The sequence below is a fragment of the Talpa occidentalis genome, unplaced genomic scaffold, assembly GCF_014898055.3.
Source record: "Talpa occidentalis isolate TD23 unplaced genomic scaffold, MPIMG_talOcc4v2.1 talOcc4.4, whole genome shotgun sequence".
NCBI classification, from domain to species: domain Eukaryota; kingdom Metazoa; phylum Chordata; class Mammalia; order Eulipotyphla; family Talpidae; genus Talpa; species Talpa occidentalis.
Window position 1 is genome coordinate 56,842,923 of NW_023604295.1, and position 13,817 is coordinate 56,856,739.

The following is a 13,817-nucleotide window of genomic DNA, read 5'->3' on the forward strand; positions in this document are numbered from 1 at the left end:
GGCCAGGAATATATATACTGTGTTCTAGGATGTGGAGCATCAAGGACAGAGAGACAAGACTTCACACGACAGACAAGAAGGAAGTGACCTCTTTCTTACTCTGAGAGTAAAGATAAGATTCTTAGATAGAGCAAATATGTTTGATAAGCCTAGATCTGGATGAAATACTCTCAAACTACATTCTTCTAGGTCTTAAAAGGGAGATCAGTAATTGCTTCTTCAATTACAAGAAGGGCAAACCTTAAGATACATTGATCTCTTTTACAGTTAGGAAGAGGTGAAGAACTTTGATAAATACAGAAACTTCTCCAGCTTTGTAGGCCTTCCCTGCTCTCAACCCATAATAATCTGTATGCGTTAAGTAATGATAACAGACTTTCAAGGCTCACAGAGCCTTAACTGACTTCTGGTTCCCATACCAATGTGAAACAAGGCCTACTCTGAGCCTACTGAGAAAAGTATCTGACATTTTTTTGGGGTGGGAGTGGGGGGAGACTCTATCTTATCTAGTGGGACTTCTGTAGTTTTGAGTTTTTTTAAAAAAAGATTTATTTATTTTTGCATACAAGAGCTGAAGTACAGGCTAGAGGTGTGTGTGTGGGGTTGAGATTCATCAGAGACAGAGTGGGGAACAGAAAAGGCAGATTGACTGAAGTACACTGTTGAGGGGAGCAGTAGGTGAGTCAGGAGAGGTCTGCTGCACCCTGTGGGTTGCTCCCTGGCTGGCTGGGAATCGAACTTGTGCTGAAGTGGCTGTGGATAGCTTCATAGGTTGCGTCTTAACCCTTGCACCACCAGGGAGATCCATGTAGTTTTGAGTTTTACAATTAATTCCGTAATTGATTTTGAATTAATTTGTGTGAAAGGAGAAAGGTCTGCGTCTAGATTAATTTGTGTGTGTGTGTTTGGTTGTTCCAGCACCATTTGTTGAAAGCTTATCCCTAAAAGAGACTGTAAAGAATTGATTTAACTTCTTCCTTAAATGTTTGGTAGAAGTCACTAGTGAATCTACCTGCACATGCTACTTTCTATTTTGGAAGATTATTAATTATTGATTCAACTTATTTAATAGATATTGGGCCTAGAATTATTATCCTTGATATCATTCTATTTTTATGTATCATAGGTCTTATTCTGCACTTCATTGTCCAGCATTGCATAGGTACTTTAGTTTTCTGTTAAACTGTTAGTTGCTTCAGGGAGAAAATAAGTAAGGATGTCTTTGGTAGAAAAAGATGAAAGTTACAATGAAGGGAAATTAAGAGCACCAGATTGCTCCTAAATTACAAGAAGGATGGTGAGATCATAGAACAATGCTAATATTATGTACAAAGCACTTAATAAATTACATTGAGAAGGCAGAGTAACTGTGAGATAGCCATGACCAGTGTCACCACTATCACGCAGGCAGATATGGCCCTGGACTACCTCTCCACGCTTTGGAAGTTCCCACTCTATTCTCCTCTGATTATGACTCTCTTCAATGTGAAGATTTTCTAGGTCTAAGGGGTTTCAGATTGCCCACTCAGAACCTGTGACTCCCCCTTTATTTTATTTTTTAAGATTTATTTATTTATGCATACAAGACTGGGGCACAGGCCAGAGGTGCAGCGAATGAGAGAATTCACCAGAGACAGTGTGGATGACAGAACAGGCAGATGGACCAAAATACACTGCTGAGGGGAGCAGTGGGCGAGGTAGAAGTGGTCTGTTGTGCCATGTTGGTTGCTCCCTGGCTGGCTGGCCATCAAACTTGTGCTGCAGAGGCTGTGGATAGCTTCACAGTGCTGTGCTTAACCCTTTGTGCCACCAGAGATGCCCCGTGACTCCCCTTTTAAACCATGCTCCAATGACCCTGAATTTACCAGTTCATGTCCACTATCTACAATAGTCTCTTACTAATGTCTATTTTCCTAGTTATACACATGTTCATACCCCTAGATCCAAGCAGGATGTTTATTTATACTTATGCCAAGACCCAGAACATATTGAGAGAAACCTGGCCATATTTGTTCTTCTTAGGAATTAGACTGTTTCTTACTAGGAATTAGACTCTTAGAGAGCAAACATGAAGGCTATCTGATCAGCTTTCTGCTTATGTTTCTAGGACTTTGGCAGCACAGATCTGGCTTTACTCCCATCAATCTGTTAGCAAATTCACATTGAAAAGACCAATGATGTATGCATAAAATTCTGAAAAGATAAGTTCTATGATAAAACTAAACTAAAACCAGTTCTAGAAATATGACTGCAAAATTGAGGTAGTAGAAGAGGAGGAGGTGAGGGATGAATAAGGTGTCAGCGGGCCCAATGGTCTATATTGCAGGGCTTTGCGCGTTTTGGTGGTATGTATGCTGTGATTTCATGCATCTGAGGAGGTGTGAATCTATACTCCTAAATCATGTACAGTGCTGTAACCAATGTTACTGCAATTAAATAAGAGATCAGTTTTACAATGTTCAAATCAGGTGGTCCTGATACATGGGTATCTGGAATAAAGGTAGAAAGAGGACTATCTCTGCAGACTGAAACCTTACTAATGGAGAAATCAGCAGTTAAAAGTGGTAGCAATATTGAGAGGATTTGATTTGGAAGGGGACTGTTGGAGCATGTTCATAGACAGAAAAGAACTAGTAGAAAAGGAAAGAAAATCTTGCTTTATTATATATCAACATTACTACAACATAAACTTTGAGAATATTGGATAGCAAATGTTCCTTGCTATATTGCAAATATTTTATCTTTATGTTTTTTGGTAGTGTATAGAGTTTTTCTGTGTTACTACCATATATATGGTTGTGTATACACACACACACACACACACACACACTACTTATGTGCCTAGCTATCTAAAGTATAATTTGCTTAAATGTAGACTGGATACACTAGTGCACCTAGTATTGGTGACTCAGAAGTAGCTGGTAGGCATGACAGTTGCTGTGATGTCATATAGAGACACCTACAGATTTTCAGATTGCCATTGGATTGAATTGTACTCTCAACTCCCCCCAAGCTCATATGTTGAAGTGATAACCGCCAATGTGATAGAATTTGGAGTTGGGGCCATTGAGAGGTAAATTAGGTTTAGATTGAGTTGTGTGTGTGTCTCTTATTATAATATAAGTGCCTTTGTAAGAACAGACACCAGCTAGTGCTCTCTCCTCTGTCTGTCATGTGATGACTCAGAGAGAAGGTGGTTGTCTACAAGACAGAGCATTCTTGCCAGAAACCATCCATGCTGGCATGCTGAGTTTTCAGGCTTCTAGCCTCTAGAACTGTGAGAAAATTAGTCATTGCTGCTTAAACCACCCAACTTACGGTACTTTATTTTGGCAACCAGAACTGAGACACAAATCCAGATGAAGTGGCAGGTAAGGATAGAGGCTGAGTCTTGTAATCCCTGTGCCTACTACATGCTTTAAAAATGTAGCCCTAAAAAAAATGTAGCCCTAGAAGTCATTTAATTTTTTTGAACTCCTAATGGAAGCACATACAATCACATGCCTGAACACAGTAACATAGCTGCTTCTATACAATTAATTAGAGACCCTATGGAGATAGCATTTTCCTTCCAGGTCTCTAGAAAGCAGTTTTCTTTGCTATTGCCATCAGTGATCTCTGACTGGATACCACCCAGATTCCTCACTCTGATTTATGTACCAATGACCAAATAAGACAGACTTGCATATTCATTGGACCACAGTTAGTTATAGTGCATGCATGGTTGATGGATTGTAAAGTAATACCCTTTACAATTTCAAAAGTATGTACAAATGTAACTTTAAAATAGTTTGTTGCAAATTCTACATATAATCTCAAAATAAACACTGATCATTGATCAGCTACGTGAGACCCATGGTTTTATGACTGATTTGAGCAGAAGTATAAGCACAAATGATAGCAAAAACTGTGTCTTTTTGGATAAGATTAAAAACTATGATAAGTGGCTAAATAATAAAGCAATCTGGTTAACATATGGCTTATAATGGTTTATATTTTGATCCATACATAGAGTCAGTGATGTCATATTCGGGAGAGAAACAAAGATTTAAAAATAATTTCCAGTGCTTGCTTCGGCAGCACATATAGTAAAATTGGAACAATACAGAGAAGATTAGCATGGCCCCTGTGCAAGGATGACATGCAAATTCGTGAAGCATTCCATATTTTTAGAGGAAATGCAAATGGCCAACAGGCATATGAAAAAATGTTCAACATCCCTTATCATCAGGGAAATGCAAATTAAAAACCACATTGAGATACCACCTTACACCAGTAAGAGTGGCACATATCAAAAAAAAACAAGCAACAACAAATGTTGGCGAGGATGTGGTGAAAAAGGAACTCTCCTACATTGCTGGTGGGAGTGCAAACTGGTCCAACAATTATGGAAAACTGTCTGGTGGTTTCTCAGTCTACTAAAAATGGAGCTACCATACATCCTGGCAACTCCATTGCTAGGGATCTACCCAAAGGGCATAAAAACATTGATTCAAAAAACACCTGTACACCTGTGTTTATTGCAGCACTATTTACAATAGGTAAAACCTGGAAACAACCCAAATTCCCCAAAAATAGATGACTGGATCAAGAAGATGTGGCATATATACACAATGGAATATTACTCAGCAATCAAAAAAGATAAACGCATGCCATTCGCAGCAATGTGGATGGAACTAGAAGGAATTATGCTCAGTGAAATAAGCCAGAAGGAAAAAGAAAAATATTGGATGGTTTCACTTATAGCAGGAATATAGGGGAACCAAATAAGATATCAGTGTAAAAAATAATAATAGTACAAAACACAACAAAGCAAAAATGGACAATTATAAATCAGAGACATACTGCAGCGGAGGAGGAGGGAGAGGGATCAGAGGGAGGAAGGGTGAACAGGGGACTGAGGTGATGGTGCATGGGTGCATTGGTGAACGAAATTCTATGGGGAAATTCTATGAGGGTGTGGGGGAATGCAAATATTGTCTAAAAATGAACAATGATGTAAAAAAATAATATAATAAAAAAATAAAAAAAATAATTGCCAGGCTGTGTTGTTGATTAGAAGTAGATTTCCATTTTTTTTAGGGACTATTTAGAGTGGGCCTTGTGGTCTGGAAGGGGGTGTAAAAATGGGAGAGTTGCTATGAACATTGCTTTTGATGTTTCCCTCCTTTGGGGAAGTTGAGCTGGGAGGCACCCTTCTATTGAACACGTGGAGTGTAAATTGCAAAGGCTCCTGCTTGACTGGTTCCAATTTTTCTCTGGAAAAGCAATTGCCCTCATCCTAAAATGTGCCCAGCTTTGCTCGTATTGCACTGTGGATTAATTTCTCAGTATATAATTGTGTCATGACTTCCAGCCTACAAAATAATATAGACCCATCTTTCCCTGCTCTCCATTGTTAAGTACAACTATAAAGCACAGGAGATAACTAAAAGATAACTCTAAAAGATAGACAATGACCAAACAATCAAAAAGCCAAGAAAGGAACTGACAAAACTAGACCAAAGTAAAACCTAAAAATCTGACAGCAAAACTGAGGCTGCAAGAATGGGAGGGGAGAGAATAGAATAAAAGAGGGAGGAAGTACAGCACTGGTCTTTGGTGAAGGACTATGGGTGGATGGTGGGGGGTGAAATGGTAACATACATTTGAGCAGTGCCAAGTTATTCCCCTATATCATATAAAATGTTGTAAACCAATGTTACTTAAAAATAACATGTGATGTGATGCTAAGAAGGTGACGTGGGCCAGAGTAATGGCACAGCAGAAGATCGCCTTATGTCCTCATAGATACCAGAGAAAACCCAATCAGACCTCGCATTTTTAGACCCTCAATGTAACAAGTGAGGGAAGCCCAAGTAGGCTCTTTTGCCCCCAGATCCAATGGTGGACCCTCTGACAACAGCAGAGGAACCCAGTGAAACCAGCTAGGAAAATCAACTGGAGCTCCCTTCCAGGCCCAAGGTTTGTATTTTCTGCCAAAACTTACTAAAACTTGTACGCAGAACCAGCAAGAGAGACTCAGATAGAATAGGCACTCCAGTATGAAGAGGCTCTTTTTCCCCCATGATACTTTCTCCTCTGCCCCAGAGACATCAGGGTGGATGGATAGAACTAGATATAGAGACCCAGCCACCTCGCAGTAAGTTACATAGTATAGGAAGCCACTTTGTCCACATAGTCCAAGATACTGAGGTCAGGACACAGGTAGAGGGATCCCATCAACCATCTCCTTTACGGAGAGATACCCAGAAGTCCTCAGATAGCATCAGCAGGGACTAGTAGGAACCACCATAAAACCAAATAAACAGAGACCAAATTAATACCTAAAGGTCTTGAAAATTAAGTGGACATAGAACTACTACTGTCTGTACATTTGAGCCAAGATACACATGATAAAACTAAATAGTTCACTGTTAAAATATTTAAATAGATAATGTAAATTATCTCCTAGAAAATAAATAAATGTCCAAGATACAATAAAAAATTCATTTATCGTGCCAGCCAAGAAAATGACTTGAATGAGGAAAGAGAATCAACTGCTGCCAACATCAAGATGAATGAGATGTTGAAATTATTTGATACATATTGTAAAGCAAAATTATACAAATGCTTCAACAAGCAATTAACAATTTTCTTGAAACAAAAAGATAGAAAATATTATCAAGGAAGTGCAAATTGCAAATAAGACCCAAATAGAACCTATACTAAAATACAGTCAGAGAAATTAAAAGCTTGTTGAATGGGTTTAATAGCAGAGGTAACATATGGTAAAATAGTCATTTTGAAAACAATAATAGAACTCACCAAATCTAAGCAATAGAGAGAAAATAAATCGAAAAAGAAGAAAGAGCAGAGGCAGGTCCTGTTGCACAACAGCAAAGAGCCAAAATTCTAATTGTCAGAGGCTCAGCAGGAAGGAAAAAGAGAGTTGTGTTAGAAGAAATTATAGCTCAGAACTACTCCAATATGATAAAGGACACAAAGCCACAGATAGAAGTAGCTGAGAACAAACAGGTAACCCCAAAGTATATGCCAAGAAATAGTATAATTAGCCTTTTAGAACGGAAATTAAACCCTAAACGGAACCAAGGAGAAATGGCAAAATGCTGTAGTGAATGTTAGCCAAGTGGCAGTGGACTTCTCAGCTCAGACTAGAAGAATGCGCATATCCATTAGTCACAAGAAGGAGGCACAGCTGCAAATCCCACATCCATCAACTCTATACTCATAAATAAAGGGGAAATAACAATATTGTTAGATGAAATAAAACTAAAACTCTGTCACTGGAACATCTTCCCTTAGAAATTGGGTAAAGGAAGTTATTTTACAGGAAGGAAATAATAAGAAAGAATCTTGGAGTATCAGGACAGAAGAAGAAACAATGGAGTAAACAGAAATACGGGTACATATGTGAGACTATAGTGTTCCTCCCAACTACTAGAAGTTATCTTTAATAATTAAAACAAACATGATGACATCATCTGATACTCAAGACAATTATATTTCTAACTGGGTGTGGACAGAAGACCTAGATAGAATTGAGGTTTCTATAATTCCTGTGAACTGGTAACATGTTGACCTCAGCGGCCCGTAGGTTATGTATCTATATTCATATCTTGATCTACATATCTGTGTTTGAAGTGAAAACATTTAAAAGGAGGGTTAGTTTAGTAGATTAGGCATTAGGACTGGCAATGTCAGGAAGAAGATGATGTGGTTATAAAATGGCAACACAAGCAACCTTCTTGCAAAGTGGGAACTGCTCATAATCTTGATTGTGGAGGTAGATACATGAAGCTACATGTGACAAAACTGTACAGAAGCTAAAATACACAGCCTACAGATGAATACAAGTTAACCTGAGGAAATCTGAAAATATTCGTGTATTATATCAATGTCAACATCTTGGTTGTGATATTATACTAGTTTTGCAAAATATTACCATTAGAGGAAAGTGAGCAAAACGTAAATGAGAACACTCTATATTAACTACTACAACTGCAAGTGAGTCTGTAATTAAGAAATAAATATCAGGGCTTCCCTGGTGGCGCAGCGGTTGAGTGCGGGGTTGCGAAGCTGCCTGCAGCCTCTGCAGTGCCGGTTCGATCCCCGGCTGCTCCCCGGACACCAGAGGAGGGTCCCACATGGCGCGCAGACCTCTCCTGCCGCCCGCTGCTCCTCTCAGCAGTGTACTGCGGTCCTTCTGCCTGTTCTGCATCCTGCTCTGACTCTGGTGAATTCTCTCACCCTCCCGCGCTTCTGACTGTACCCAGTGCTTGTATGAATAAATAAATCTTAAAAAAAAAAATTGGAAAAAAAAAGTGTATCTTTAAAAAAAAAAAAAAAAGAAAGAAAGAAATATCAGTTAAAAATTAAAATAATAAAATTTCTTCAGGAGAGGTCCTAGAATTCTCAACAAATTGACATATTTCCTTTTCCTTGGTCAGTTACTACTAATATATTAAGACTATTTCACAATATGTATAAGACCAAAAAACTAAAAGCAAAATCTTTTCCATGCAGTTATTGACTTTCTTTTTGTAAACATAGGTAAATTATTAACATCTTTACAAGTTTGCATCAATGAAATTTTGAACAACCTAAAATGCTCATTTATAGTAATTGCTCACATTTTAAATATAACTCAATTATTTTTAATTTTCAAAAATCAGTCAATTTGTTAACACATCTTAAGAGAAATTTGGCAAATATTGATAATTATTAATACTGCTGTTAATTGATTTTAATGCCATCTTTTTAAAAAAAGATTTATTTATTTATGCATACAAGAGATGGGGTATAGGCCTGAGAGGCGGGGGATGAGAGTATTCAACAGAGACAGAGTGGGGAACAGAACAGGTATACTGACTGAAATACACTGCTGAGGGGACCAGTGGGTGAGTCAGGAAAGGTCTGCTGCACCATGTGAGTTGCTCCTTGGTCAGCAGGGATCGAACTCCTGCTGCAGAGGCTGTGGATTCCTTCATAGTGCGGTGCTTAACCCCTTGTGCCACCAGGGAGGCCCCTGATTTTAATGCCATCTTATTTTAAACTTTGAAAATCATATTAAAGCTTGTGCTCAGACACAAGTCACATGCTTATCTGTGCTTGCTAGTGACCTCTCCTTTAACATTGGGTTAGAAATATGGGCATTGCCAGAAAGAAAAAGAAAAATACCGGATGTTCTCACTCATAGCAGGAATCTAGAAAACTTAAATAAGGGACCAGGAAAATGAATAACTATAAGAAAGTGAAAATCAAAATCAACAAAAAACTATGAACCAGAGACACTTTTTGGGGGATGGGGGCGGGAGGGGAGGGATTGGGGTCAGAATGGGGGGGTTGCAATTGTATGGGGAATATAAAAATAAAATTTATTATTTAAAAAGAAAAGAAATATGGGCATTGCCATCATTGTATAGTAGACAAGCATTAAAGAGCAGACCACTATACTTTAAAGGTATAATATAGTGTTACAATTAAGGTTTGAGTATAAGATCTGTCACTTAATTAGCTATTTTATATTTACACAAGTACTTTAGCTTCCTCATCTCTGCTAAAGGGAAAATATCTAGAACTTCCTCTGAAAGTATCTGGTATATAGAATTTTCCCAAGCATTTTAACTACTATTATTGCTCCAAATGTACCAGTTTAGATAACATTCTAAGCTTTTAGATAATTTTTAGATAGTTTTTCTGCTCATTCACTGTTGTAATTTCAATGTTGATAAAGTATAATAGAGTGAAACATGACTGTGCTCAACCTTTTCAAGTGATGGAGACATTCACTTCTTATAATAGTTCAGCATTATGGCATTATCAAAATTCTGCCTTTTGTTTTTCTCTAAGTATATTTTAGAATCTATATTGTGTAACTTTTCGTTAGGATTCACCTAGAGCTTTGCTATTACTATAGAAGGACCATTTTCTTTATGGCTAGCTAGTCATGTTGTCTTATAGTTTCATGTAATGTAAACTCTGTTCTTTCAGATTATTAAACTACTCTGACTAGCATGGTTTCATCCTAATTTATCCTATATAGCATCATATTGCTGTATTATTGGAAATACTTTTCTGTGACTGAAAAATTTCTTCTTCCAACCCTTCTTATTTTAAAAATATTTTTATTTAAGAATCCACACTTATTTTAGAAGTCTGATTTCAGGTTGACAAGAATTGAATTGTATTCAGTTGTGGAATGTTTGTAATTTTTTTTTCCATTTAACAAATGATTTTTCTAAAATTACTAAATTCATATACTTTCATGTCAAACAGATTGAAATTTGCAGTGGTTATTGTTAGAGATACATGATAGTATTTCTCAGTTATTTTGATCTATATTGTTATTGATGTTGGTTTTATAAAATGTGTCACTATAATTACCACTCAGCCTAGAAATGTGCTTTCAGTAATGTAAGTCTGACTTAGTGAACATGTAATAAAACTTTAAAGTAACTGGAATTTTATCACTCACATACAACTGCTTACATGGGCAATTTATATGATCTTTATATATTTATGTAATTATCCATTAACTATTCATTGTTTGAAACGCAAGCTTTCTAGAACACTATTTGAAAATTACTTTGTCTTTTAAGTTTGCTTTGTAAATATGAATTGGATGACATTTGTAAACATTGTTTAGAAAGAGCTTTTGTTCACTCATTTACTGAAGACTTAATGTAGTTAAATTACCATTTTCTAGGGTCAGTGAAGATACTGAACTTCTTGTAGAAGAAGTTTAAATAACTCTCTTAAAAGAGCTGATTTCTGCCTTTATCTCCATGCTGCTCTCCTCCTACTCACAAATACATTGGATAAACATAAAGCTGGACTGATCCAGTGAATGCCCTTGGATGTCACTCCACTCTTTCCCTTTAACTGGAGATTTGGCAAAGTGTTTGAACGCAGAATCTGGTACCTTGGCTGCATATACCCTTGGCCTGAATTAAAAAAAAAAAAGATGAAGAATTTTGGGCTTACAGATTTTGTAAGCCAGTAGTCAGTATTTTCTTAAAATTTGGGAAACTCATACATTGGCACATTTAATTTAACCTGTTTGCATTATTATACTAATTTATACCAATTCTTAATGAATACATTTTATTTGTAACATCTGCAACTTTAAAAATATTAGATAAACTGCTTTTTGTACTGTTCATTATTTTGTATCTTTGCAATTCACCTATTGGTTGGAGACTTTTCCATGATTTGTTAACTCTCTCATTTTATATCACAAATCTTCGGTGTTTTAAGATATGTATCATAAATTCTATTATCCATTCTCCACTTTGCTAGTTTTAACTTTACTCTGTGGGTACTTAGTCTTTTAAATGTTCCAGAAAATCATCATCCTTCATTTTGATTTGTTGGAGGTAAAACCCATTTAGTGAACAAAAAGTCATTCTCAAATTACATAGATTTTCTTTGTTTTATTCAACCTCTTCATTTTTTTTTGCAAAAGACAGTGGCTAGAGGTTAGTTTCCTATGAGCCAAATATGAAAATGCCAATAAAAATAAAAATAACTTTAATTTTAATAATTCTTCATCAAATTATAAAAATTAGAATACTAAAAAGATTGTTCTTGTCAAGCTCAGAAACTCCCATGATCTCAATGTTGTTCAGTAGACCAAACTGTAAGCTCTCAAGTTAATATGAACATTGATTTTTTCACCTTTTTTTTTCCTATTTAGAAAGATAGTGTGCCTTTTATCTTCTTACAAAAATATTAGAAGTACAAAGGAAAATATTTTGAAGAAATTATGCAACAAATATCTTTGTTACATTGTGTATGACAGTGTTTTCAATAAGACAGCATCAAGTTAAATTATATCTAAGCCAACGTACTTCTAAAGAGATTGTTTTGTTGCTATGGACAAACATAAGTATTCTTAACCTAAAAACCCTTTGTTTATGTGCATTGTAGAAAATGACAGCATCCCTTTCTGCCTAGTCAATATCTAATCTGTAGATCAAACATCTGACAGCATCATTTAACATTAGACTGACAAACTAAATTATATCAAAAATAATTTGATATGATGGGGATTGTAAGTTTACTGAAGGATAATTATATTAGTAAATAAATACCATAAAATAGCAAATTAATATGAATATATTACATGACATTTTTATTAAAAGTATTTTATTAAGGAAAGTTATGGGATAATATATTAAATATGTCAATCCCCTCTGATGATCTGAGAAAAGTAATTTTTAAAAAAGATTGTGAGTTCCTTCACTGAAATGCTATGTCTTTCTTTAGCTATATCACAACTGGATGTTTAGGAGGCACACGTTTACCCATCGTTTAAACCACTTAGCCTTTCTGTCATGTAGAAAATTCCAGGTTTCCCCTAATTTGAAATTTTGGGTAATGGCTGAAATGTAGCTTTTACATAATCCATTTAGTTCCTAAAATCTTTTGACTGTTTTCAGTTTCCTGAATGCTTCATGTTTTCTGTCCCTTCCTATGGGGATTTATACTCTCTGCTGTCTTCAGCTTGATTGCCTTCCACTTCCATCCTTTTCTTAGATTCTTAGACTATTCCAAAGTAGGCACAGTACCTTTTCCCATATTCACTACACCACATTGCAGTGCCTTCAGTCTTTCTGTTTGACCTCCAGACTGAGCTATATAGACTGCACAGTGAAGTACAAAATCATACACAATAGCTCTAAACATATTTGTAGAACAAAAGAGATAATGCTTCTCAGTATGTTGCTGAATCTCCACTTTTTCACTAACTCTATCAAAAGCCATCAATCCTACAAATATCTGTGAAGATAGAAGTAATAGGAGCTAACTATATCACCCTGCTATGGGGTAGGCAAGAAGCCAGGTGATTTGCATAAAAGATCAGAGAGAAAATCATTGGAAATTTCAAATCTGCCTTTTTTAAATGAATAAATGAGAGGGAAATAATTCCAATGCAGTTAATTATTAATCTCTCTCCCTTTCTAGCCCTATTCTTATACACCAGTCTCTAAAATACACAGTAGGCCTATAAAGTTGAAGGCAAAAATAAAATCATTATGATATCAAAAAACATACAAATAAGGGCTTCCCTGGTGACATAAGGGGTTAAGTTTCAGCACTGTGAAGCTATCCACAGCCGCTGCAGCAGGAGTTCGATCCCAGGCCACACAACTGACCTCTCCTGTTTTGTCCGGTGTTCCCCTCAGTGGTGTATTTGAGTAGATCTGTGTATTCTGCTCCCCATTCTGTCTCTGGTGAATCCTCTCATCCCCCTACACCTCTGGCCTGCGTTCCAGCTCTTCTATACATAAATAAATATATCTTTAAGCACAACATACAAATAAAATATTCTTTGGATCTTCTAATGGTGTTCAATATGATTTCATGCCTTATGATGACATATGGAACTGTGCCTTCCTCATACGTGCTAAGTCATGAACATTGCATGTAATGCATGTATTTATGATGGATAAAGTCCTAAGATGTAGTCCCCAAAGAATGTAGGGGAGGACCAGAGTAGCCCAGAGGTAGATGGATTTGGTTCCACTCATATACACTTTGTACAAAAAGAGTCAGTGATGTCTGTATATTTTATATTTGTTATTTTGGGTTTTGTGTAATGTAGCTTTGTGATTGACAGATTTCCCTATGCTTCCCATTCTACATCAGATTTTAAATTTTTAGAGAAAGGCAGATCATGTTTTTTCTTCCTTTTGTCAATTTCAGTAATTTTGGCTGTATGCAAAAATGAGACCCACAGTTACTTGATGTTACTGACTTTTCAATTCCTGTTGCTGGATTTTTATTGATCCAGTTACACGCACTCTGTTGTT

General features: G+C 36.4%; 1 long non-coding RNA gene and 1 other non-coding gene across 2 annotated transcripts in view; both read left to right on the plus strand.

The window, feature by feature from the left end:
* The window catches only part of LOC129146743 (uncharacterized), a 242,695-nt gene that overhangs the window by 130,803 nt on the left and 98,075 nt on the right, over positions 1-13,817 (plus strand). The gene's annotated exons all lie outside the window — the stretch shown is intronic.
* LOC119258403 (U6 spliceosomal RNA) lies at positions 4,065-4,171 on the plus strand. Its single transcript, XR_005128246.1, has one exon. It is a non-coding gene; the product is annotated as a U6 spliceosomal RNA (small nuclear RNA).